This window comes from Lathamus discolor, chromosome 2 (genome assembly GCF_037157495.1).
Source record: "Lathamus discolor isolate bLatDis1 chromosome 2, bLatDis1.hap1, whole genome shotgun sequence".
Lineage (NCBI taxonomy): Eukaryota > Metazoa > Chordata > Aves > Psittaciformes > Psittacidae > Lathamus > Lathamus discolor.
The window spans coordinates 1,725,339-1,751,749 of NC_088885.1; the positions used below are offsets into that span (position 1 = coordinate 1,725,339).

Sequence of the window (26,411 nt, forward strand, 5' to 3'; positions counted from 1 at the left end):
CAACAGGCCACAAAGCACCAAACGTTCATTAATTATGGACTAACACAATCTAATCTGTTTAAGAACGTACCCTGAACAAAACCCGAATAGCTTGCATAAACTTCGGCTCCAAGTGAGCAACTTACTGTTTTATTCCAAAGGCATTATCATAGCTTACAGACAGAGTCTTTTTGTGGTGTTACTTATTTTAGCAACTGCTCTAAGGAAAGTAGGCTTTAAACTGTTAATCAATTGAAATACACGATTTACACAGCAGCATGTGCAGAGCATGACTCAGAGTGCTTTCTGAAAAATACAGAGCAAATGCTGAAGTGCTGGAATATCAAAAACAATGGGAAAAATCTGGAAAAACCCCCACAAGGATAAATAAGCGTAGAAGATAGGAGCTCATTATGTTATTTCCAGGGACAAGGGACAGTTGCAGTACAAAAAGAGGTCCTAATCTGTTGGGTATCTTCACACCACCAAGTTTATTAGCTTCACCAGAACTCTTTACAGGCAACCTGGACCCATCTGGCAAATACACCAGAAAGCATGTTGCAAAGCTCAAAATAGGATGTTAAGCCTCCTGGTTCACTGAAAACCAAATTAAGCCACCCAATAATTCCATTTTCACCTTGATTGGAAGAGTCCTCCAAGCAGAAGATCATTTTACGTTTTCCCATGTGTACACAGTGCAAGAGCCCTGAATGTGGGAAAACCATTGATCACCTAGCAGGAAATCTTGGTTGCTTCAGTTGGTTGTGTAAGGTGATACAGACGGGTGCAGCATGATGCTATTTTGAAGAAAAACTTCAAATACTACTACTTTAGAATACTACAAATAGAAGCCTTCCTATACACCATATGGATCTAACTGCATTTATCACCACTACATCCCTAACATTATAAGATTAGGATATAGGGTTACAAAATTTGTATATGTGTACAGCTGCAAGCATGGTTTGGGATGGTACCATTGGTCAGTAAAATAACAAACACAGTGATACTGATGGAAAGACCACATTTGTATAGCACACTGGAATGTACTTGTACTGTTAAGAACTTACTGAAGCTGCTGAAACCTAACAACTGTGTGCATATGCCCAGGCCAAAGCCTTTTGCAAATCCTACTACTACACAGAGAGCAAGTGTACATCAGATCACACCCTGAGGACCCTAAACTGCCGGATTATTCCTGGGAAAACCCAGTATGAGATGCACAGCCGAGCCTGAAGCAGAGCCCAAAAGGGGTAACTGAATGTAGAAGCACTGTGAAGACTAAAACAAAGAGCTGTTCCATCAACTCGAGTATAAGTGTCTTATAGCTAATCACGATTTGCAAGTTTATCTTCCTCCTGGTCCTGAAAGAACACAAATTGACTGCTAGTGTGTATCTGCTGCTGTAACCCCTGGTACCTCCGATATCTCAGCAAAAGATGAAAGGAAGGAAAAGCAAAAGCACAACAATTCCTGCACCCAGTGTGTATATATGCTGGAAGGTAAAAAGTAGAAAAAGGCGGAGGTCATTCCATGATGCAGAAAATTCATGCTGAGCTCCTCCCAGGTTCTTCCTTAGCTATACCATATGTGTACTGTTACACACACACACTGCATTTTATTCTTTCAGGCTTTACAGGGGCTTACTGGGATGCAGTTCAAGCAGTTTCAAGAACATTAGACAGAGTTCAGTGCAGTAAGAAAAAGGCAGGCAACCATGCTACAGTTCACAGCAGCTTTATCTCACTTGGTCCCATCAGACCTGCAACATCATTTACAGGAACTCAAAGCACCACCTATGTCTTGGGAAGTTCTTTGCTTATAGCAAGAGGATGACATGATGCAAGGTTTGAGAGGATGGCTAAGGGACATCTTAACGCACTGATTTATTTCCAAGTCACTACTACAGACAAAGAAAGTAGGGCTAGGGATACAGTAAAACATTGGTGATGTCTGACACATGGTTAGCACAACTTCTGTATTCTTCTGTCCAACAAGAATCAAACTCTGTGGGAAAACCATGTAAAAAGCCAAGGCAACAGTAGCACAACACTAGCAGAACCCAGAAATCCTCAAGACGGATGACAGAAGGTACGCAAACTAAGGATATTGCAAACAGCACATCAAATACCAATTCATTTTGGTCTTAGGACCGATCTGGTACAGTTACTGGTTTCTCCTAACAATTTAGGCCCACTTCAGACAGCTCTGTGCATCTTATCCCTAAGTGTTACTGGACTAGTAACAAGACCACACAGAGCAGCTTTGCCCATTTCTCTCACCACATCAGACTACTTGGTAACATATAATTAATTCCTTTCTGGACATGTCTGAGTCTGAACACTGATGTCAGGCCTAACTCATTCAACTGCCTGTCCTGATGTCAGGATACATGATCAGCATCGTGGAATAGCTTCTCGTCTGGGCAGCCACTCAAATTACCTACTTCTTTGAATTAGAAAACCATACACGTTGTTGTGGCTCGTGTTTCTGACAAAGATCATCTGTAAACTCAGAGATATCAAACTGATTACACATCTCCCTTTTCTTTCAGCATCACCAAGTCTTCCCAATACTGCGTACTGCTTCTTTTAGCAAATCTTTCTGTAGGATGGGGGAAAAAGTATGCCTACACAGTGCACTGTAGTAGCATTCAGACTCCTAGGCACTACATTATTTAAGCTATGTTTTGGTAACATCTATTCAGAAATGAAGCATCTAATGCTGCAGTTCAGTGGCTGTTTCTTAACTCTGCATCATTTTACTGACAGTGAAATTCTACCACCTGCAACAGGAACTGCGGAAGCTTTTCTGAGGGAGAAGGATAGTGAGGACGTAGAACACAAGCATGCACACACACACACAGAGGAAAGTGAAGTTTAATTCTCCTTTTAAGGAGACTGGACTCAGACGTTTTGAGGTGTAAAATCATTGTAACGGACAATAAAACTGAGAAATTGTTGGCATGAGGCAAATCTTCCTCTCCGAGGTCTCTTAAAAGCAATTGTATTAAGATTCAAAGTACTTCCATGAATCAGAGGCATTTAAGATTGTTCATTACTTTCTAGCAGCGTGAGAAACCCCTGAATGCTCCCCATGGCACCGCATCAGGACTACAAGATAGCATCCCCATGCAGCTGGTCTGCAACATCCGTAATGAAACTTCTTCTGCCTTCACCCAGCATTGCAGCTTGTGAGGGAACTCCTGTTAGCTACCTGCTGAAGTTCTTGCGTGCTTAAAAAAGCTCTTAGCACATGCTGTCTATGTAACCCTAGCTCTCACGCTCTACTGCACTATAAATGGTGGCATTTGTGTCTTTCTACTTGACTTTACCCCTTCACAGCTATATAGACTCAGGTTTCTATTCACTTTGACTGCTGGGGACATGCAGAATTAAAGCAAACCGGTATCAGGGACTGAACTTGAGCAGGAAGCTCAAGCAGGCATTTGCACACCATCATCGCATCCCCCATTCCCTGCAGCCACCCCAGATTATTTACCTTGGCTGCAGCAACAGAAACTCCGTTCCCAACAGATCTGTGTTATTTACAAGTTAACCATGAAGAACCAAACCAATGTTAACAACCCCCCAACCCTGAAGGTACACAAAAGCACCGATTATTACACACGAGACAAACAGCAGTATTTAGGAAAGTAAAGGACTGACCATTCTACCACAACCCAAGGAGGTCTCCTTGTTCTGCTGACGCATCATGTGGCTTTAGACCGGAGTCCAGAGAAAGGGTTTCTGAGAGGTTTCATAAGCAGAAAAATGAGGCTGAGAGCCATAGGAGACCTTGAGTCAATCAGGTGTGGTAAAGAGCCAAATAAACACCCCCTTAGTTCCACCCCAAAACCTTCCCTTCCCCCCCCCCTTCTTTATTTTGTACCAAATAGGTGAATTTAAATCATTTATCTAAGGAAGTAATTAGTTGGGTTTTGATCAATCCAGACATTTATTTGCCTACACCGACCACAGCGTACCACGAATAAAAGTGGTTTTTGCCCTCAGAAAACAATGCCATAATGTACACTTATTGCATACCTAGTTGACATTAAAGAACTGGAACAATTAGTAAAACTAGCTTTTTATATATATATATATATATGTAATGCATAAATATGTATTATTCACTTCCTCAACCTATTTGAGTGTACATAATTCACCCCTACCAAGAATGTTTATAGATGCCCATGGCAGGGCGGTTGGAACCGGATGATCTTAGGATCCTTTCCAACCCTAACTGTTCTATGATTCTATGCTTTAATATGCTAATCAAACGCAATTAAAGCTGGACATCCGGAATTCAGAGCCCAGTGCTATATAATCTTGTGGATTTGTGAGGGATGCGATGGTGAGAAAACTCTGGAGGAGTGCAGTGTCTTGTGCCTATGATCTCAGCTTGATTAGGCTGGCAGGCTGCTTATCCACCCACCTGGGATCTATGACTAGTCCTTAGCTTTTCTATCTTCTTGCCAATACCTGCCAACATGCCTCTTAAAAGAAAGAGTGGTGAGGGTACTACCTACTGCACAGGGTAAACATTAAAGGAGAAAGGTGAAACTATTACAGATGTATTGATCAGATTATTACAGCCTCAGCTGGGGAAAACAGAAAACATCCAGATCTGAATCCTTGCAAAATGTGCAACTGGGGTTTTGACGTAAGCATCAATGCAGTTCCAGCCAGAAAGTACTATGGAATGGTCTACAGTACTGAAGTGGCTCATTTAAAACCAATCACAGTAAGGGTCATTCATACCTTCCTACACCATCGCAGCTTGATTTGCTCATCTCTCAATGGAATAGTGTATGTGTGTGTGTCAGATTAGCTGGGGGAAAATAACTGTTTGCACAAGTAGATCAAATTTCAGAACCCAGATTAAGCTTCAGTCTAAGTGTACTGAAATTAAATTAGATAGCCAATATATTAGGCTGCAAGGAGCAAATATTAAAATACCAATGCTTAGCAACAGAGAGAGCAATTCAAGATGTCAGTGGGAAGAAGGCACTTGGCCTGAAAGGTGATTAATATCTACAAGTCCATGTGCAACTTGGCCATTTCCCCTACCACAGGTGCGAGCTTTGGAGTTAGAATGACAGCTCTTGGCTTATCAGGTTTCCTAGTTAGGAATCAGATTAACATTTCAGAGAGAAGTTTCTTGGTGATGTCACCATCTGTCCTGATCATATTTGCATTGAATGGGATCACAAAGGTTATTCTTGTGATGACAACCAACAGACGACATCTGATAGATGATCTGCAACAGGAAGGAAGCATTCAGTGCTGGTAAAACCTAAGCAGTCAAGGAAGTGCCTCTAAGCTCATCTCCAGTTTCGAAAGCTCGGTTCCAAACACTGTTTCTTAAAGGTGTGCAGCACTTCAGCAAAACACAAACAAAACCAACCCCAAGCCACAGCAGGGTGCTCAAGGCACCAGTGGTCACAGGTTGCACATCTAGTAACAGGCATCGTCTCAAACTACAGAGCATGTTAAGCAAGAAAAAGAACCCAAACCAAGTTAATAAAGACAAATCCGGTCTCTGTTTCTTCCTACCCAAGTAACCGCCAGGACCATGTGCAAATCTAAAGATATCTGCTAATACCCAAATTATCCCTTTTCTTTCCAATGTTTCCATTCTTCCTGATGTCCAAAATTTGTCTGTAGCTGCTATTCTTTGCTTGCTCCTAGTTTTTCAGGTAAGATGTATAATCTGTTTATTAATAGACTAAGTTTTCATGCCCTTGCACACCCAGAACTCATTTAACAAGCTCAGAGTCAGGTCTTGTAAGCTTTTAAACTAGAACTTTCAAGGCACAGCTACAAGGGACAGCTTGGCTTAGTGAATGACCAATATCCTCACCACTTTCCTGCGTGCCTGGAGAGGGGGAATGGAACTGAGCGTCCAAACCGGGCACGGCCTATTGAAGTGGTACCTCCTGAAGGGGTCTGGTTACTTGCGCAGACCATTACTCCAGCAGGGCTCATCTAGCCACACTGATCCTGAGCATCCGCAGCACAAACCAGTACCTATATGGCAGAGGGTAGCCCGAAGTTGTTTGCTATAGCTTAAGGAAGGTGATCAGAATATAAATCCTTATGTTAAAGAGAAGGAATACAGGACTCTGCTCACAATAAATTCCAACTCATCTTTTGTGCAGCAGTTGAGGCTGATGACACCCATTATCAATGCATGCACAGTACAACTTCATCTATTTTCCAAGTGGCTTCTCGGTAGTTGAGCAGTGACACAGATGATTTCTCAGAAGGTTGCCTTCAGAAAACCTCAGAACACCTTAACATTTTGAAAGATAACCCATACCATAATCTGTGCTTTAAAAAGTCAGTCCTGAGCCTAAATGGCTCTATCTTGCCTCCTTCATTTTTCGACCTTCCTCCAGTGCCAAGTTTATGTTTAACCAATTTTCAACCTTCTTGCTCTGTTTCACACCTTTCACACATACAGCTCTTGCACTCACAGAGAGCTCTATTCCTGCATTTGTCATGACAGAACAATTAGCAGTTAATGTACATATTTCATTTTGTAATAGACAGGAGAGCCTTAATTGTAAATATGCTAATTTTGAAATGAAATGTTCTTTTTAGAGTTGCAAATGCATTTAGACCAGCCACTTTATTACAGCGAGTTACATGAGTTCTCAGAGATAAGGTCTGCTGGCAAGTAAGGTAGGCTGACATCATCTCTATGGCTTTAATCTGGAACACAGGCTTCCCAGCGCTGCCTGGGCAGCATCTTCCCTTTGTCCTTGCACAACTGGCAAAGTAAGCAGATTCTTTCTTCTTTTTAACAAGTTGACAAACTTAATAGGAAAAAACCTCAATAATTTAGCAAAAGTTTCCAGTTTCCATAAAATTAGGATCTTCGATAAGAAGAGGTTGTTCAGGTTTTACAGTAGGAGGATGTTCTAGCTCTACAATAGCTATATTAATAGCTAATGAGGCAGATGAATTTATGTATTTGAAGAAACATTCATCTCACCCACTGTGCACTATCATACTTTACATCGCTCTTTATGTTCATAATTTGGTACCTGTTCTTCAAAGAGAATCATCCTTCCTTAAGCTCTTGCTGTGCAATGCGAAAAAGAATTCCCTTTTGCCAGGCCATGAACAGACACCTGGAAATAAATGAAGGCACAACCCCAAAACAGGATACTACTTCAGTGCTCACCAACAACTTTGACTTCACATTCTTCTAAGGCCAGGAATCTGAATAGATCCAAATGCCTGTGACAAGGCACTGGTGGAGCCCACTGCACAGGGATGCTTGAGATGAAGGCAGTATGAGCGAAGCTCTCCCTCTCTGGTCAATTCACAACCAAGGAGGGACAGACCTGCTGTATTCTCCTCTGATACAAGAGACTTCCTCTCTTTCAGTAGGAAATAAGTTGCACACTGGAAACCTCATTAATTCAAACCACCGTGAAACACTCATCTTTATAATTTAGAAGCAAGAAGCAGCTAACTCTCATCCTTTTCATACCACTGGTAAATATTGCAAGAGCCTGCTAGAGAAAGCCCAGGGCATACTCAACGCTGCGCTTCTCTTGTGCCGTTTCCTGGACTGCACCGTCTCCTTCAGCTAAATCCCAGTGGGCATCTCTGTCTCTTTTCAAATAAGAGAACGAAGTTATTGGCCAGGAAAAAGGGAAAATCTAAACCTTCATCCAGGGCTTTTCCAGACCCTTTGCATTTTTTGAATTCTATGGAGTCTGCAGATGAGCCCGGGCTGCAGATGAACCACCCGTTTCCCCCACCTTGGTATGCAGAAAGGGTCTTCAGAGTCCTTAGAAGGCTTAGAGAGGAAGAGCCTCTATGAATTTGTCATCGGAGGTAGTATCGTCTGAAACTAAAGCATACATTCATTGCATTTGTGTGCACATGTTCAAACAGCAAATTCTACACCTTATTCTCCGAGTGTCCCTGATGACTGCCTCCATGTTTCTTTTCCCCTCCACACAGCTTTGAACCGTGCTATTTCTGAGCTTTTAAGTGGCTTTTGTTGGCCCTTTCTTCAGCCCTTCTCTCATGAACTGTGTAGACTCAGTCCACCAGTGACACCAGTATGAGCTGGGGCTGACTAATTGTCCTGTAGCAAATGAGTAACTGTTTTAGCACCATTCAGATACAAGGAATTGAAAATGCGGCTTAATGCTTTCCGCTGTACTGTAACAAGCTCACCATTCGCAGCATGCAGTGTTACTCATTTTCATGATATCAAATCTTACAAAGGTGAAATGTTAAAGTAATTTAGTGTGCTGGTTCTGCCTGCAGTTCATCACTTGAGCTGGCCTAATGAATACCAAAAGAAAAAGCAGAAATGCCAAGTTTTCACTAATTCTTGACTGGTGCAAGTGAAAGAACCAGTAGTGTCACTTTAAGGTTGTACACTGGAAAAGAGCAGGGAATCAAAATATGCACTCGGGTTTATTTTTTCTGCAGTAACAAGTAATAATAAATTCTAAGCCCTCACAGCTATCTACTCACAAGGGGTGGTTTCAGGTCAAAATGGAAAATAGGAACGGAGCAGGAGAAACAGTGAAATTAAAAACAAAGCCAGAAATGTAAACTGCCACAGATTTTGCCCAAGGAAAAACTCATTTATATTGGCCAACAATACTGCAACTCTCAGTGACTCCAGACTTGAGACTGAATCTGCAGAGATTTCACACCACACAACCAAGTGCAGGGCAAGCTCTAATTACAACTTTACATTCAAATGCATACAGCCTATGTTGCCTTTATTTCCTTCAATTTACGACCAGCAAAGCTGTCTCTGGCTATTTGACTCTCCTTGCCTTCAGCAAAGAAGCTTCTGACTTCTGCTGCTGCTCAACAGAGTTCTGCCGTGATTCATGATTCTATCGCTAATGTTTCTTCTTAATCAAGATCCTAAACTTTCACCAGCTATTCACATTAACGTTAGCAATTGGTTTATATTCACTTCCCCAAGGTACTCATTCTTCCCATTGAGAGCTGAGAGAACCAGCAGGGTTTTTAAGCACTAGGGCTTGCTTAGCATTGCCTGTGGCTAAAGCAGGCTGCACACGCATCAGGATGTGAAAGGAAGGTTTTCAGTTCATTACATGGAAGCAATAGACGCGGGCAATATTAATTTGGCTATCTGCAGCTCTTCTTTCCCCTGCTTATTATTCGTGGATTTGTGCAGGCACCAGTTCAGAATGGCTGATGGGATGTATACAGTTCTCAGTAATAGCTGAGGTTTCACAGTAGTGGATGGCTGATGTGGAAATTTGTTTCACTAAATCTGTGCTTTAACTAATAGGGAACAGAGAGGAAGGAAAAAAGGAAAGCACTCCTGGAACTAATAGGAGATTACCATTATGGCCAAGAAGCTCGAGATACAGCGAGATGTTAGATACACCATTACGGCCAAATGGATGTGTTTTCCTGATCCCCATGCTAATTTATCATGAGCAAAAAGCAGCTGCGCCATTAAGTGTAGAGAAAAAGCCAATGAGATGCAAATATGCAAGAGACTAATTACCAGGCAGGCAAAAGAGCTTCTATTTTAGGTCTGTTGAACAGGGGATTAATTCCTTGTAATGGAAGTGAAATCTGCCAGATCAGGCTCCTGTATAACCCATTGCCTTCGCATTCTCACTGAACCAACCCGCACATCAGCACCGAGCGCTCTGTGTCAAGAGGCTTTTATCAACGACAAGCCCAGCACAGGCTCCGATGGGGTCTGATTTTAAAAAGGCATATTTCCCAATGGCTGGCATGCGTAGTCCCTGGATAGGCTGTTTGAACTAAAGTCTAAAAAGAAAGCAAACACCTCTGAGGAATGTATTTTCCTTGGATTAAAGACAATCAAACCTCTTTTAACTCACATTCTTCATCTAGTCAGTAGTAATCACTTGATGTTAAAGTGATGCACATCAATACATCTGAGAAGAGGAACAAAAAAAATTGTTCAGCTTCTCCTTATTCAAAGACTTGGGCCTTCATAAAAGAAAGCTTCATTTCAGAGGAGCTTCTTTGTCACATTAAAACACTGACGGAGTAACACACTAGTACACTAGATTTATGGAGGTTTTTAACTGTACTTACCACTTGATATATGAACTCTATTAGTTTTAATCTTCTCTGTTTAAGGGTAGGCACAATAATGTTCTTGTTTTACTTTCTATGAAGTCTACTGATTTATACAAACCAGCTCACTGATGAAATCAAGCAGCATTGCAAACATTTCATTGGAATTCTTTAGTTTTAGGGGAGTGCAAAATATCATCGTTGTCAATTTGAACTCTTTTGCCTGGAACCACTGCAGTTAAGATTTTGCCCAGTTTGCATGAAATCTTTTGGGTTTGTGGATTTCCCCGTTCTTTCCCCACACCACTTGAGATCAGTACTTCCCCTTTAACCAAGGCTGCTAGGGCTGCGTGTTACCACATCCAGTGGGCATTTCCTCACCTTTCTGGCTGGATCCAGACCTCCTGTATCTCTCCAGTTTGTGTTAATAAAAACATGAGATAGGAAATAATTATCATGGTTCTTATGTACCACAGAAATCATTCTGCACTGTAATGGCAGAGATTTGAGGCACAGAAGATGACGTTGTAAACATACGCTAGAACACAAATCATAGAATCATAGAACAGTTAGGGTTGAAAAGGACCTCAAGATCATCCAGTTCCAACCCCCCTGCCATGGGCAGGGACACCTCACACTAAACCATCCCACACAAGGCTTCATCCAACCTGGCCTTGAACACTGCCAGGGATGGAGCACTCACAACCTCCCTGGGCAACCCATTCCAGCGCCTCACCACCCTCACAGGAAAGAATTTCCTCCTTAGATCCAATCTAAACTTCCCCTGTTTCAGTTTGAACCCGTTACCCCTTGTCCTGTCACTGCAGTCCCTGACGAAGAGTCCCTCCCCAGCATCCCTATAGGCCCCCTTCAGGTACTGGAAGGCTGCTATGAGGTCTCCACACAGCTTCTCTTCTCCAGGCTGAACAGCCCCAACTTCCTCAGCCTGTCTTCATACGGGAGGTGCTCCAGTCCCCTGAGCATCCTCATGGCCTCCTCTGGACTTGTTCCAACAGTTCCATGTCCTTTTCATGTTGAGGACACCAGAACAAAGGTACAGTTCACAGTGCCTCGTGTTCACTCAGTTTCTAGTCAAGACTCAGAAATGGCCAGGTCTCTCCTTGTTCTGTACTTGAAATGGATTACCCTCCTTTCTGTCTGCTACTTGGCAATGTGTAATTCACAGCACAGAGGCCCCTCTGACCCAAATGTTGCAGCAATCACAGACTACAAAGTCTCCCTTCTGCCAGGAAGAGTGGATTTCAGTTCTACTGCACTGCAGTCTCTGCGTGTGCAAAAAGAGAGAGCACAAAGCAGCTCAATGCAACGGGGCATTGTCAAGCCCCATTCAGAGCCACTGCAGCTGCAGAAATGACAACCGCATGTTTTACTTTAGTTGGGAAGCACACCTAACCACATGCTTGTCTCACAAAAGCTGATGAAGGTTAACTCATTTCTGTGCAGTGCCAAATTCCTATCTCTATGTAGAGTATTAGAGCTCAAAAACTTCAATGAGACAATTACAAATTCTCAGGCTATCAGTCTTACACATGAAAACCCAAAGGAAGTGATTAGAGGCGCTAGTTAAAACATACTCGTAGTTTATGAAACCATCTGGGTGTCATAATACCTTAGCACTGGTTATTTTCTTGAATATGTTCAAGTATCTCTATTTGCAGTGCAGTTTCAGATGAAGTACCTGGTGTGGAGCATTTGAAAGTAATATTCTGCTTAAAACCATTAGAAATAGCATCAGATGCTTGAAGAATGAGAAATTAAATCTTTCAGCCTTTGAGTACGGGCGTTCCCTTGAGAAGCAGAGTAGTGTAGTGGGCAGCCTCTGCAATCTGGCATCATTTTCGATAGAACTTTTTGCCTGCTGTTCCTCTGCTTTTCTCTGGTATTTCATCTTGTTTCGCAATACCTCCTCTTTTCTCCCCATAACCGTTACCTGCAGATAAATGGCTATCCTCACGGGCAAACAGTCTGAGAAATTTTCCTCACTTCTTAAATTACAACCTTGACTTGGAGCACCAACCTCAGTCTTGGGAAGCAGAGATTGAACTGAGTTTAGCCCAGTGTTTGCTTAGGTTGCTCTATTTTGGTTTCAGGTTTTGCCCAATCCTTTTTCAAGGGAACCAATGGGACCCGGCAGCATCGAGACAAATTTCTTCAGGGCACTAACACAGAGTAACAGGATGGACTGCATCAGTTTTAAACTATCTGGAGGAATAACAAGGTAGTACAGCTTGTGGTCTGCAGAGATACTCCATTTCATATATGGATGATGGGGAAGACTCCTATGGAACAACACGCGTCTAGAGCAAGATATAAGACAAATTTCTGCTTTAAGAGCTCAGATTAAAACCACAAGAGTGACAGCAGCAGCAAAAGTAATACTTTGCTGTCCTGCGTTCAGCTGTAACGGTTGTTTCTCTCCTTAGCAGCTAGTGCAGTGCTCCATCAATTTCCTTCTTCAGCACACCAAAAACCGGACTGGGAAGCACTCGGGACTTTACCACTGGGTTGTATTGCATTTTACTGCATTGAGGATGCGCAAAGTGAACACTCTAGAGATCCTTCAGATTTTTACCAAAGCATCTTGCTCTGCAGCTACTGCTTATCAACGTGGTTCGTGTCCTTAGAGACAACAATCTTTCACACTGCTTACCATAATCAAGGCCCTTTTCTTACTGCTGTAGTAAACAGTTACACATCTTCCAGTCTGATATTTTGCCTGGATTCGAGTTGACAAGACTGACTTACATAAAAGTTGAATACGCCAAGGACAAGTACTGAAAGGCACGCTCAAATCTTCAAGACTTGAACAAAGCCACAGAAAGCTACTACCTCTGCATAATAGAGAGGGCATGAAGTGCTGGCAGGATAAGCATGAGAAAAGCTAAAGTTGCGCTTAAAACACAGGCACTTAACTAAGAATGTCCTTAGATAAGGACACCAAACAGGATAATACACTCAAAAAAAACAGGAAGAAAACTTTCTATGCAGGGGCTCTTATTCTCCCAAGATCTATTCTGATGTCTCAATTGATACTTGTCTCATCAGTCTGTCTTTGCCTGAACTGAGGAACTGAATAGATTTCCTATCAGCAAGGCTGGCTGACCTCATTTCCACAAAGGCAGAGAGGCTCTGGTCCTCTGCGTTTTGACAGCATACATAGTAAGGTAAAATATACCATCTGCAGAAAAGGGGTCACGGATACGGGCAACTGAGAGTCTCCAGGATGAAAACTGTTTGTAACTGGACACTGTGCTATGTGCTAGTTTACACCATGAAGCACTGGACAGGCAGGCACCCAGTGAACGCAGTCAGCTCGGCTCCAAGTGATTATTGAAGAATGCTGGAGACCTGGAGTTCAACCGGAATATCCCTGGAGGAAGGACAGAGCTGCGAAGTGCCCCACCAGGCGCAGGATAGCAGAGATACAATGGCAGTGAAAAACCCCACCTTTGAGAACAAAGGGATTGCATTTTGAATTACAAATCTGGAACAGGAAACCCCCTACCAGGGGAAACTCGGGGACTACATGCACACACTCAATAGATGTGGTCAATACCCCTTCTGTTTCATTAACAGAACCCAAGGGACAAATGTCTGCCCCCAAAGAGTACCTGAATTATGACTGCCAGAGCCTCTACTGAGGAGTCTAATTCCTTCTGTAAGCACACTGTGGTCAGGGCAGAAAATGCCTCAGCACCATTATCAATTTAAACAGCAGTTCTAGGGACTAAGAGAGGATTTTCCTTAATGCCAAAGGAATGTTGACTCCTTAGATGCTACAGAGGAAGACGTTATAAAGGATATAGAGATTACTTATAAACCTAGGAAAAGGAAAGAAAACGCATCAGATGTTTTTTGCAGAGCATGCAAGCAAGTCCATTCACTGCGTTCAGCCACTATTAACAACAGGTAGTACCATTCGAGAAGTCACTGGATTTATTACTTACTCATTCTCACTACATGTCATATACCTAATGGATCTCAGTTTGGCCAGCATGTATTTAAGCAGTTATCAGCCACGCATGGGATTATTTACGTGCATTCAGTGTGGTTACCGAGTGAAGCACAGGCGCTTACTTGGCTGACAATCTCATTCGACAGAAAACAGAGGACAAAACGTTATCAGTAACTGAGGTCACAGAACCTCGGACCTCGTGGTTTTATGAGGAGATAGGGAAAACATCAAGCTTTGATTGTTTTGGGGGCCAGGATCTGCTGTTTCCCGACAGAGAGGTTTCACAGTCAGAAGCAAGCAGCAGTATCAGGTACCAGTTAAATGTGTATTTCTAGGGGAAAAGACAACACCTTTCAGGACTGCTAAGAAAAGCGAGGTAAGGAGGGACCTGGCTGCTGGCTTCTGAAACCACATCAACTCCCCGAGGCAAAATACAACCACAGCACAAAAGCTTTCATTTAACAGCCAAGCTGAAAGCTCCGAGAGCTGCTAAGTAAGAGCCTGGTCATATACTTTATAAACGCTCTGTCGTGACACCCGCTTTAGCAATAATTCTTTATGTATCGTCATCATGCATTGTTATATTCATTACTAATACCCCTGACGGACGATGGAAGGGGGAACAGTGCCTTTTGGGCATTTGGAAATGGCTGGTGTGCCACGCAGAGGAAGTAGCTGCACAAAACCAAATTGCTTAGGGTAGATACTGAACAAAGCTGCCCTCTGCCAGACCATGTGGCTCAGAAAGGCTACCAAACAGCATGAAATACAGATGCTACGTTGTTCATCTGTGAAAGCACGCTTTTCATGTCTCTTGCATGTCCTAGATTGTCTAAAACCACACCAGCACGGACTGCGCAGTGTTTGGTGCAAAGAGGCATCAGCACAACTCGACCGCTTCTCCTGCTGGATCCAAACTTCAGTCTGAACTTTCAGGAGTAAAAAGGAATCACAACATGAGACAAGTTTAAAACACTCACCAGAAGGAAGAACAGGAGATGGAGTAACGAGCACGCAGTTAAGACCCAGTCCCTTTGAACCAGCAGCTTTCTACCTTGGTTAAATAAGAGCCACCCGCAAGAAGACCAAGTGAGAAAGAGGATCTGCACTGACAGAAAGGAAAGCCCACCACTAAACCCCACCTACTCCCCTTAAGCACGGGAACATTAAGGGCAGTCAAAGCAATCACAACACATTCCTCCTTTAGGACTATCTCTTTGCCCTGGCTAGGAGGGCTTTGTTCAGCATGCTTATGCTTAAGTAGCTGGAGCATCTCCAAAGGCCACAGTAAACTTCAGGCTGATTTTTGCAAACGAAAAAGTAAATAAAGGTCAAAGCTGAAGTTTCAGCCATTGCTCTGGCCGCACATGGATCACAGTCACTGAAGCCAAGAAACGAGGCAGGCAGTGCTGTGACACAGCCTCATCGACTGGCACTAGCAGGCAGCGTTTCCGAACAGAGATGCAGGCAGGAGTCCCATCACCAGAAATGCGAGGGAGCAGTTTCAAAAGTGACTTCAGAGAGTAGTTCTTTGTAGTATGGACTCCAAAATCACTCGCAAAATGGTGCTTCACATCTGTGTGACAGCACCTCTTCCCAGTGCCCAGAGGGTTCTGAAGTTTTCAAGTACATTCAACACGTATTTGTCACAACTCTTTAGCCCTGCACTCACACATATGGGTTGGCACTGCCTGGTGCACTTCATAAAGTTGAACATAGAAGATGCACTCAAACGCCACTTAAGAGCTATTTGCTGCTAGACATTTAAATTCACAAGCACGGACTATCAAAGCTTCCCAGCATCCTTACTAGTATTTCAATTTGTTGTCTGTCCTGGGTTCAGCAGCAGCAGTCATTTTTCTCCTTCTCAGTAGCTAGTGCAGTGCTGTGGTTTCATTTTTTGGCCTGGGGACAGTGCTGATAATGCTGATGTTTTCAGTTGCTGCTCAAATGTTTGGTCTGGCCAAGGACTTTGTGAGCCTCATGCTCTGCCAGGGAGGAGGGGAAGCTGGGAGGAAGCAGAGACAGGACACCTGACCCAAACTGACCAAAGAGGTATCCATACCACAGCATGGCATGGCCAGGATGTAACTGGGAGTTACCTGGAAGGGCTGGAGGACTGCAGGGCTGGACAAAGTGTCACTTGGTGCTCGGCTGGGGGGAGTGGGGTGAGTTATTGGTCAGCTGGTGTTGAGGTGTTGTATTCTTTCCTCTTGTTATTTCCTTTATCATTATTATCATTGGTGGTAGCAGCAGTGATTTGTGTTATACCTTAGTTACTAAACTGTTCTTGTCTCAACTCGTGGGAGTTGCATTCTTTTCCATTCTCCTCTCCGTCCCTCCAGGAGCAGGGGGAGGGCAAGAAGGGGGGGGGGAAGTGAGTGAACGAGCTTTGTGGTTGGGTTTAAACCACGACATTGTCATAGTCCAGATTTTTACTGCTTAAAGGAAACCAGCATCTTCATTTGCTTGAACATTACAACAGACCCGACAAACTGGTAGTGAGTGTTCTTTCAATCAAGTGAGCCAATTTTGACACCTTTTTAAAGCTATAAAAGTCACACATTGTGACGGTCCCAGTGGGAATGCTATTCCCAGAAACCTACCGCATGCTTTGTGAGCCATACCTGTGGCTAAGGTGGAGAGACTCACAATTAACACGCATTAACTGATTTCCATTGCGCTTGCTCACGGTGGGCTGACATCAAAGAATTAGAGCAGCCATAAATGCCTTGAATCAAAGCCAGAACGTAGAGCAACAAAGAAGAACGTGGACACAAAACAGATAAATCCAAATGCAGACACAATTGGTAATTCAACCAGGAGTCTTCTTTTTTGCAGTAACCTAAACCAGAGCTCCATCAGAAGGAACGGATTCACTCTTAATCCATAAATTCTCCCAGTTTTGCTTTCAATTCCCCATTGACAAAATCCCTGATTCCTGCTTCCCATGGCTTGCTGACCTCTGACAGCTTGTTAGGATCACTCTGTGTCCCCAAGGGAAATCCCTTTTGAACCTAACACACTCTCTTTGCTAACATCCCTCAGTGCTGTCTCTTCCCCACTGCTCATCCATGAGCTTCCAGGAGGAGCCGTCCTTGCTCTGCAACCCCATCCATACACAACCTTCTGCCCGCTCAATCTGTTCTTGTCCCCACAGCTTTTTTACCTTGCCTCTGGGAGATGTGCAGAGCATCAAGAGGCTGCTGTCAATGTATCAGGCAAGGAGGCTCTCCCATGGATTTTCCATGTATTTCCATGAATGCCACTGCTGATCTCTCAGTTCCCTCTGTGCCAGGGATGTGGCCATCATGGTGCTAAGTGAAGGCCCCCAATGTGCTTAGCAATAATCTTCAACAACAGAAACATCTTCACAATGCCGGGATGTGATACAATTCATTTTTGGCTGCAGCCTGTTTCCAGCAGAATGTTGCATTAGAAGTTAGGTCTATAACATCCTGGTGAGCAAATCCTGCATTCTGTAGACTCCTATCATGAGATAACAGTAGAAATGGATCATTCCTTAGGAAGGGGGACCTCTTATGTGGGCTCACCTATTATTGCAAACCTCAAATTCCAATCCCCCAGATTTGAGGCTCCAGACCCCGACTGAATGACTTGTAAGGCAGTTTCCTAGAAAACATGCCTTCTTGTCAATGGCAGCTGTCCCTTTTCCACCGCCACAGATCACACGATGTATTTATCAAGGCTAATGTCATCTTGCCATATTGTTTGGCTTATTTGTGTTTGCTGGAACAATAGCAGTAACTTGACAATTAGTGTCTGAAAGAGCTGTAACTGCACATTCATTTTCTGACTGATAGAACCATAGGTCACTTGTTGGTTAACGACTGCAATGGAAGCTTCCTGCATTTCTTACCTTTGCTTTCTGGAGGCTTTTTAAACTCCAGGGAGCTGCGTGCCTGCTGCTCTAAGCACAAACCTTCATAAACCTTACTGGAAGCTACAGCCACAACTGTATCTTCTGAAGCACGCAGCGTCCAAACAGGCCCTTTGATGTTTTCTAGCAAGCTTCAGCTTTTAAAGAATAGGTTTGTCAATACCTTGGTTCCCTGAAGAGGCTGAAAGGCTTGTCTTGCCCCCTGACAACTCCAGCCAGCCAACAGCCTAGCATCTGTAACAGTCTCTACCGGGCTTCCTTCCATATTCAACCACCATAACCCACTGATCATGCAAGCAAAGTTAATAGCATTTTTGTCCCTAAACCTCACATTTTCTGTCCTTAATACAACTTGAAATTAACCTGCGGGGGATAAAGCTGCCTCCACCAGGCATCACTGTCTGAAACTCAAACCTTTCTCTTCAAGAGCTGCATTTTCAGCCCTGTCCCACTCCTTCTGGTGTATGGCTCAGTGTAAGTTTTCCAGCTGTAAATCACAGCCAGGGATGACTTTCAACCCCACCATTCCTTTGCAGTTACCAAAGCAAGGGCAGCCAGTCTTCCTCTTGCAGAGGTCAGCTCAATCTTTCCTGTGTGCTGGTTTCTATGCTGGTTTTGCTTTCCACTGAAGATCCCAGGTATGGCAGGGAGCTTTCAAAGAAGTAAAGTATTGGCTTTTGCTGTTGCTCTTCAAATTGTCCTGCCTTCTTGCTGAAGGGTGCGTGGGGCTCCGGCTACATGGGTTGTGTACCTCCAAGAGCTGTGCTTTTTGGCACTTGACAACCAGAAGAGAGTTGCAAGAGTGGAAGGTGACAAGGACCATCCATCCATCACTAAGATACAGCCCTCTATAAGGGAAGGAACTTGGGGAAAGGATAAGGATCTTGGGGGTATCCTTTCGAGAGCACTGATTTCTCAATTTCAAAGAGAATCAAATGGAGCAAAGTGGAGGGATGATTGAGGGAAGGCAAATAAGGAGGAGAAAAACAAAACCTGGAAAATCATATTAGTACATGAGAAAATTGGACAGTGTACATAAACACTTATTTTAACACTAATTTTAACTGACAAATTCTTTTTTTCCTATCTAAAGTATTTTGATACCTGTTTTGAAAGACAAGGAACTGAGGGGTTCAAGGTGGCAGCTAAATCCATGTGCATACTCCATACACTAAAGTTTTCCTACGAGCCTTCTGGTGCAAGGCAGGTACGCTATGCTATTTCTATATTATCAGGCATATTCAATCTGAGTCCTGATTATATTTTTGGGCCCTTCCACTAATAATAATACAATGTAAAAGGAAATAAATAAATGCTGAATGCTTTCTGCACAATCACAGCTGAAGGTTGTATATATGTATAGGTTCTGATCCCAGCTAGGGAAACGAATGACGTGTTAAGATTCCATCTTTATGACTTTGGAAAGAATATATCTGTCCCATTATAAATGACAAACTAATGGACTTTGTTGCTATGGGGCGTTCTCTGGCAATTTTTCTTTGCCATGTTTGTTCAGTCTGCAGCTTACACATTTAACAGTGATTTGGCAAAGTGCTTTGAGCTCAGATTATTGAGCATCAATTTTCCTTCAGCACCTCAGCAGCTACAGGAACTGAAAACTCTCACTTCAGTAGCTGCTTAGATGTAACAGTCGCCCTCAAAACTTCTAATCATGGCAAATTTCAACCTGTGACTGAAAAATGCTTCCTAGCGAGGTGGCAGCTTTCCCTCGTCCTTTCTTGATCCTTTTTCCATTCCCTTCCAACAAACATTAGTTTGGTTTTTAGATGGTTTTACTGATTTCTGTAGCACAGGGAATAGACATCACACTTACATGCGTGAATACTTGTGGGAGAAACAGTGTATTTTCTACATCAAGGTGTCTTTGCACAAACAGCACAGGACTCCCCGAATCCTTTCACAACAGATCAAACTACCTCCTTCTTTTGGATGGAGGACAACAAAAGTAATGTGCCACACTTCAGAGTCAAAGTCTAAACTGAAACTAGGTACTGATCCGGTTCCTTTCGCTTTAGTCTTCTATATGATTATGTTTTGGGGTTGGCAGTGAGGTTGAAGGAATGCTTCTGGCAAGGTCTGCATGCCCTAAAAATCAAAGCATGAGCAAGTTCTAAGGTTTTCCAGCCCCTTTCTTTTTACCACAGGCTCTCCCCGAGTGATTTATATGCTCCAGAATCTTCGTTCCAACTGCTAATTGCAAAAGATGCACTCATTTGAAGCTGGGATAGGAACACCTCACGGGCTCTTTTGCTGACTGCTCAAAGACTGCACGATGAAGGCTCTCAGCCATTCTTGCCGTTGACACTGAGGATTAATTTAAGTGACTGATAATTAGACTCTAAAAAAAACCCCCAAGAAATCAAAGTGAAGTAAGTGGGAGCAGGCAATGTGTTTGTGAAAACCTCACTACCTACAGCCCCTGGGGCTCGCCATTACAAGATGTGTTGGCTTTGTGTTAATTATTCTGATCCCTGTAAAAGTGGCAGGGACTGGTGGGAGCTTCCGTTATCTACAGCAAACAGTAATAGTTTTGGCTGGGTTTGGATACTGCAGAGCAACCTCCATGACTACAGTTGCCTCCCTAACTTTCTCTCTCAAAAGGAGGCTACCCATAAGCTGGGCAGTCAACCCCTGTGCCTAAACTGGTCTCCTCCCCTGGTGTCCTCCTGTAACAGTGGGCAGCATATTTGCCGAAGTGCAGCCTTTTACAGAACCAGAAAGGTAGCAGAGGCTGGCTGATGGCAGAGATGGCTTGTTCAGAGTGCAGGCAAACATTTCGGCCTTCCCCAATCTTTCTGTGTGACCTCGTTTGATCGCTTTGGTTTTCCATCACTTAAACAACAACAAAATCTTTCCCTACACACGCTCCATGTATTTTGCTTGTACAGTGGTGTAGTTTTAGGCTGTAGACAGCTATGGTCTTTGTTACTAACATACACACCCCTTCTTTCCCCGGTCCAGAATTAAACTGCTTCATATTAAAATCCAACTGTGCACCGAGGCCAGATGATGCATATACTGATTTCTGCTGCAACTTCACAGTTGCACAAAGCTTGAGAGCCTACTTGCAGCAAAAATCCGTATCATAACTTTGCCAAAGCTTTATCTTTTAAAGATAAGACTATTATTAAAAAGAAGGTCATCTCTAAATGGCAGTATTTATGCATGTACATCCTTCATCACTTCTAAATCACTGTAGAGTCATTTCACAGAGTCCAAACCTTCCAAGCAGCTTCACAGCGCTGGAGGCAGAGGCAATGAGAAGTCAAGGGAACACAAGTGTGGGGAGCAGGGAAGCTCCCAGGGCTGGCTTCCACTCAGGATATCTGCAGCAGCTGCTGTCACTGAATGGGTTCTTTTAATAGTTAACCCAGGGGTAACGTGTGCCAAAGTATGGTACTAATTATTCGCAGCCGCCTTAGTCCTTACATGAAATCTTCGCTACTGAAAGATGCTCGAGATAAAGACCTCACTTGAAATTAGCATGACCCTCAAGCTTTCAAGAATTTATGTTGGTATGCCTTACCCACACACAGTTAAATAGAGAATTTGGGCACAGGGAACTGGTTCTCTTTCAGTGATGAGACTGCTTAATATTCCCCCTCCTAACCTGCCAGGCACTTAAAATGTTTCTTCTAGCAAGGTAAAAAACCCCCACATGAACGATTTAAAAACAACAGCTTAAACTTGAATCAGATTTAAGAATTCCAGAAAATACGATACTCAGTGTTAACAGGTTCCAAAAGAACAAAGCGTGAGGGAAAAACACCCCAAAACTTATTTTAGCTCTTGCTTTTCCACTGGAGCCGCCAGTTGCTAACTGCAGAGACCTGAATATTGCGGGGACAGTTTCTAAGGGGACAGCCGGGGATTTAGAAATGCCATTTTGTCAAGGCTGAATCTCCCAGAGCCTCCTGCCTGGTGAGGACATCGCTTAATGTATGCCATAATTTTATACAGACAGCCCCAGAGTCTCTTGCTGCTGAATTATTTATCAGTGAGACTAGTTGTTTGGCAAGGCAGATAATAGGGAAAATGTTCCCTGGGAAAAGATAGATAATAGACACGCTTTCAGTCTAAAAAGAATCTCACTCTATCTATTCAATGGTATTTTCACATTTTTGAAAACATTAATTAGTTGGCCTTAATAGGCTAAAGAATGCTTCAAAGACAGAAAGGGATGCGCCTCGGTAAAGAAAGATGCGCCTTGGTAAAGAAAGATGCGCCTTGGTAAAGAAAGATGCGCCTTGGTAAAGAAAGATGCGCCTTGGTAAAGAAAGATGCGCCTTGGTAAAGAAAGATGCGCCTTGGTAAAGAAAGATGCGCCTTGGTAAAGAAAGATGCGCCTCGGTAAAGAAAGATGCGCCTCGGTAAAGAAAGATGCGCCTCGGTAAAGAAAGATGCGCCTCGGTAAAGAATTCTGATATGCTGTGCTTTTGCAGACCTACATACACACTTTTACAGAAGAACTAACGGTTTTAATGAAAAAAAAAAAATTAATAACGAATTTAAATAATTTTATTGAAAAAAAAAAGAAAAAAATACCTTCATGCCAAAATTTTCAACGTTTGTTACTGGCAGCAATAAAAGGAAGAAAAGGACATGGGGATTCAGTGAACTTGTCAGCCTCAAAATACAAGGAAAAGAAACTCCAGTGAGAAGTGCTGCTGTTCCTGGCCAGGCACCTCTGAAGCAACCCACCTTTCACTCCGCCATCAAGGTTTCAACACTTGCCCCAGATGGAACCCAGAGGGACAGTGAAGCCCAGCATCGCTGTAGATACTTGCCTTTCACCGTACTACAGTGATATGCTGAGGGAAAGATGCCAAACTGCAAACCCTGCCCAGGCAGAAATACGTGTGTATTGATCAACGCCTGTGGCAACTTCCAGCTTATGAATGTGATTTATCATTGGTTCTCTAGTGGCCTGATCTGGTTTTGGACAAAGCCAGTGGAAAAACTCTTGCCAACTTTAGACAGAAAGATACAGAGTTCCTAGCAAATTTCAACAGCACAGGGAAGCAAATGGGCAGAGACAAGATTGTTTCTGTCAGTTAAAAGAACAAGGAACATCCTTAAAAATTACCTGTTTCATCAAAATGTGTTTAGTCATGAATAGTATATATGACTCAGTAAAACATCCAATAACTATTAGCTACGTACACTTTTAATTGTGGCAAATATAAATACAGGACAGAGCTGGATTTGCACTGAACAGCAGAGTTGGCCAGTGTATCTTCAGGTTGCTTCTGTCGGTACCACTAAAACGCAGTTACAACAAGGTTGAAAATAGAACTCATCAATAACTTTCAGCTGGGCTCAGACATAACTCACAAATGGAGCTCTAACGTTGTAAAGCAGATTTAGAAGAAAACAATGCCTCCAGGTTAAAAACGTTGGGGTCGGAGGAGGTGAATGACATCATCCTGCAGTACCCTATGGCTGTCTCTTAAGCACAGGCAAATTTACCAGTTGCCTGAGGCAGGAGATTGCCAAAAGCCAACAAGAAATAATGGGAAATATTAGGTGGTGCTTCCTGCTATGGGAGTCCAGAGACCTTTGTGGGGATGGATGTCTCTGGCCCTCCTATGGGGCAGAATAGCAACCCTGGCCCCCTGTAGGTACCCTTTCTACTTCCCCTACTCCACACTACCAAGAGGCTGCAGCTATACCTGCTATATCCTTTATCCAGTGGCTAATAAGTGCCATTTTCAACTGGAAAAAAGTCTGAATACATACGGATTTTTAGACTGAGCAATAGCCTTTGAAAACACACTCACACCATACCTGGAGTGTCATAACTGGAGACAAAGTGTAGCTGCTTAAAAAGGCTATAGCAGAACAACCAATCTAGTTATTAATCTGTTCTTGGAAACAGAGAAGTACTATCACAGCTGATGCTTTCCAGGTGACTGCTCTAATCAGACCCTCTAAGTCAGAAAGAGCTCAGTTTTTCCCTGTGATCCTTACATTCTTCATTAAGCTGACAATCAGCATGAATTAATCAACCCTTAATGTGGCCTTTCTAAGAGGAAAAAAAATATATATATTTCATATAAAAGATCCTGTTTTCTCTAGAGTCTCTAATTCATCCATATTAGCCCTTAGGCGATGGGGGAAGCTTCACAGAAAGCTCTCTTCTCCCATTCAAACAAATCCTTCCCTAACATGACAGCTCTTGCTGTGCCACATATGGTCAAGTTCAGCGAGGTCCTTGGTATACACTTCACTTCCAGCGTATGAACTGTCTCCTTAAAGTCAGCGCTTCACCCTAATCTCTGAGACTTGAGAGGATCCCCACTTGGCTCTTTTTCTTATCGCTCAGAATTTCTAACATCCTGATTAATGCAAGGAAGTCCCTGACCATAACCAGGAGGGAGGATACAGAGGACAAAAAGAAATAGGGCAGGTATGGAGCACTCCTCTCCTTCATGTGATCTCCAGACCTCCAGCAAGCAGGAATTTAGGGGCTTCCTAAAAGAGGCTGCATCCAGACCACCATGAGAAGGATGCGAACAGCTCTGCAAGCTCCCTTTTGTACAGGCCACCGTACGCTACAATGAACACCATGTTCTTTAATTCAGCGTGCCGCTTCTAGCGTTAACTCTAGATGTTGGTGTTTTGGTGAGTTTGCACCCTTTCGACTGCAACAGCAAAGCCTGCAACCACTTGAAAGGGGCAGCCCACTGGATCTGGAAGCATCTATATGTTGTCCCTAATATCTGAAACTAAGGCTTTGAGCATCAGTATCACCACAGATAGTCCTTCAACTCTTGTTTGCCCAAAACACCACCACCATTGGTATTGCAACACATAAGACATTTAAACAGAGAAGCCTCAAAAAACTGTGTGTAACCTGCTAGAGTGTGCTAAATGGAGCTACAAAACTCAGGGTGGTTTTTTTAAGCCCTTAGGGAATTGCGCTGCAGAATGAACACAGAGCCCGTTTGCAGAAAGCACTGTGAATAACAGCGCGTACGTCAAATTCCTCCCTTCCTACCGTTCCACACCATTTGTGTTCAGATGATGGCATTAGCGCTCCTTCACCTCCAAAATAAACTCAAGGAATTTAGGAAGTAAAGAGTGGATTAAGAGATGAGTTGTTTCCGATTGCGGTTTCTGTTTTGCCAATAGAGCCAGCTTTTCTTCTCAGGCAAAAATCTGAGTCGTATTTGAGAGGCAGGTGGACTGCACTGTGTTCCAGACATACAGCCTGCCATGCATACGCTGAGTGAATACTCCATAGCACTCAGCTTGCGCAGGCTGCTTTCATTAACCCAGTGTTCCACTTTATTATCTGCCTAAAAATAGCAACGTGATGTAATTGCCAGCTCTTTCAAATGGAAAACACACAGCAATTCTCCTAATCGAGCCAACAACTTTTCCTGCACCTACCTTCCAGAGATGCTGGCTGCACCTGAGCCAGCCTGTAAGGACGTTTTTATGAATCAATTTCATAGAGAAACAAGCTGAGAACTGGATAGCACGAGATGAATCAGTTTGGAATCTCTCCATTAGGTTTTAGGGCAGTTGGCATTTCAGTCATTACCAATCCTGCGTGCAAAGCATCTTTGAATCCCCCAAAGTGTGATTACATCTTTGCACAGGCCTTCCTCTAGTGAAAAATCAGTGTTCCGCTTACAGCAGAAAGGCTAAAAGAGATTGAAATTTCAAGAGCTACCATGGTTTGCCCCACAATAACACAAAGAAAATACAAGACCTAATTTCCAGCATCTTCCTCATCTGCAGCGCTACTGCACCCCAGCATCACCCACCAGGCAAATTGTAGGGGAAGGTGCCTTCCCAAGACCTTCTGAAGGTATATATGGAAAATAAAAGTCATTTTCATTAAGACCCAGACTGTAACAGGCTTGTGGGCAAGCAAACAAGCATGTCCATGGGTGAGTGGTGCGTGGGGAAGGAGGAGGTAGGAAGCAAGTGTTGAAACCCTGCCACTTGCCCTTTGCCTTGTTCAGCCTGCATAAGGACCTTTTGTAATTCTAGTTTCATTACACGCATAGAAGAAAAAAGGAAAGAAAGAGACTTGTATCTGTGTGTCAGCCCTAAACACAACAGTATTTAAGAGCTTTCATGCAAAGGAACAAATACTATCTGTATCCCAATATGCAGAAAGGTCTTTTTTTCAGGACAAAAGCATTTTAGTTTTCAAGGGCACCTATAGTCATTTAAGATGTATTTAGCAACAATACCTTGTGAGCAAGCAGGTAACACAGCTGCTGTGTCCTTGGGCTGGCAGGTTCCACCGTAGGAAGGGCCTGACAAGTTACCAACAAGAGGTTGAAAGAAAGAATGGATGCAGCTCCTCCTTCCCATTTTATTCCTCCCACCAAGGCCAGCACCAGCTGTGCTGCATTGCTCACTCAGACCTTAATTTGGTGTTTCTGTGTCCTCGTTTGCACACACAACCCCACCTCACACACAAAGTCAGCTTTTA

General features: G+C 43.3%; 1 protein-coding gene across 3 annotated transcripts in view; it reads right to left on the reverse strand.

Annotated features, from left to right (window-relative positions):
- STAC (SH3 and cysteine rich domain) overlaps positions 1-26,194 on the reverse strand; it is a 139,415-nt gene extending 113,221 nt beyond the window's left edge. For 2 of the 3 annotated variants that reach the window (XM_065669166.1, XM_065669165.1), the window contains exon 1: positions 26,167-26,194. The gene's annotated coding sequence lies outside the window, so the exon portion shown is untranslated. The remainder of the gene's footprint in view (positions 1-26,166) is intronic. The other variant, XM_065669167.1, reaches the window with a different exon arrangement.
- Between the last annotated feature and the right edge of the window lie 217 nt (positions 26,195-26,411).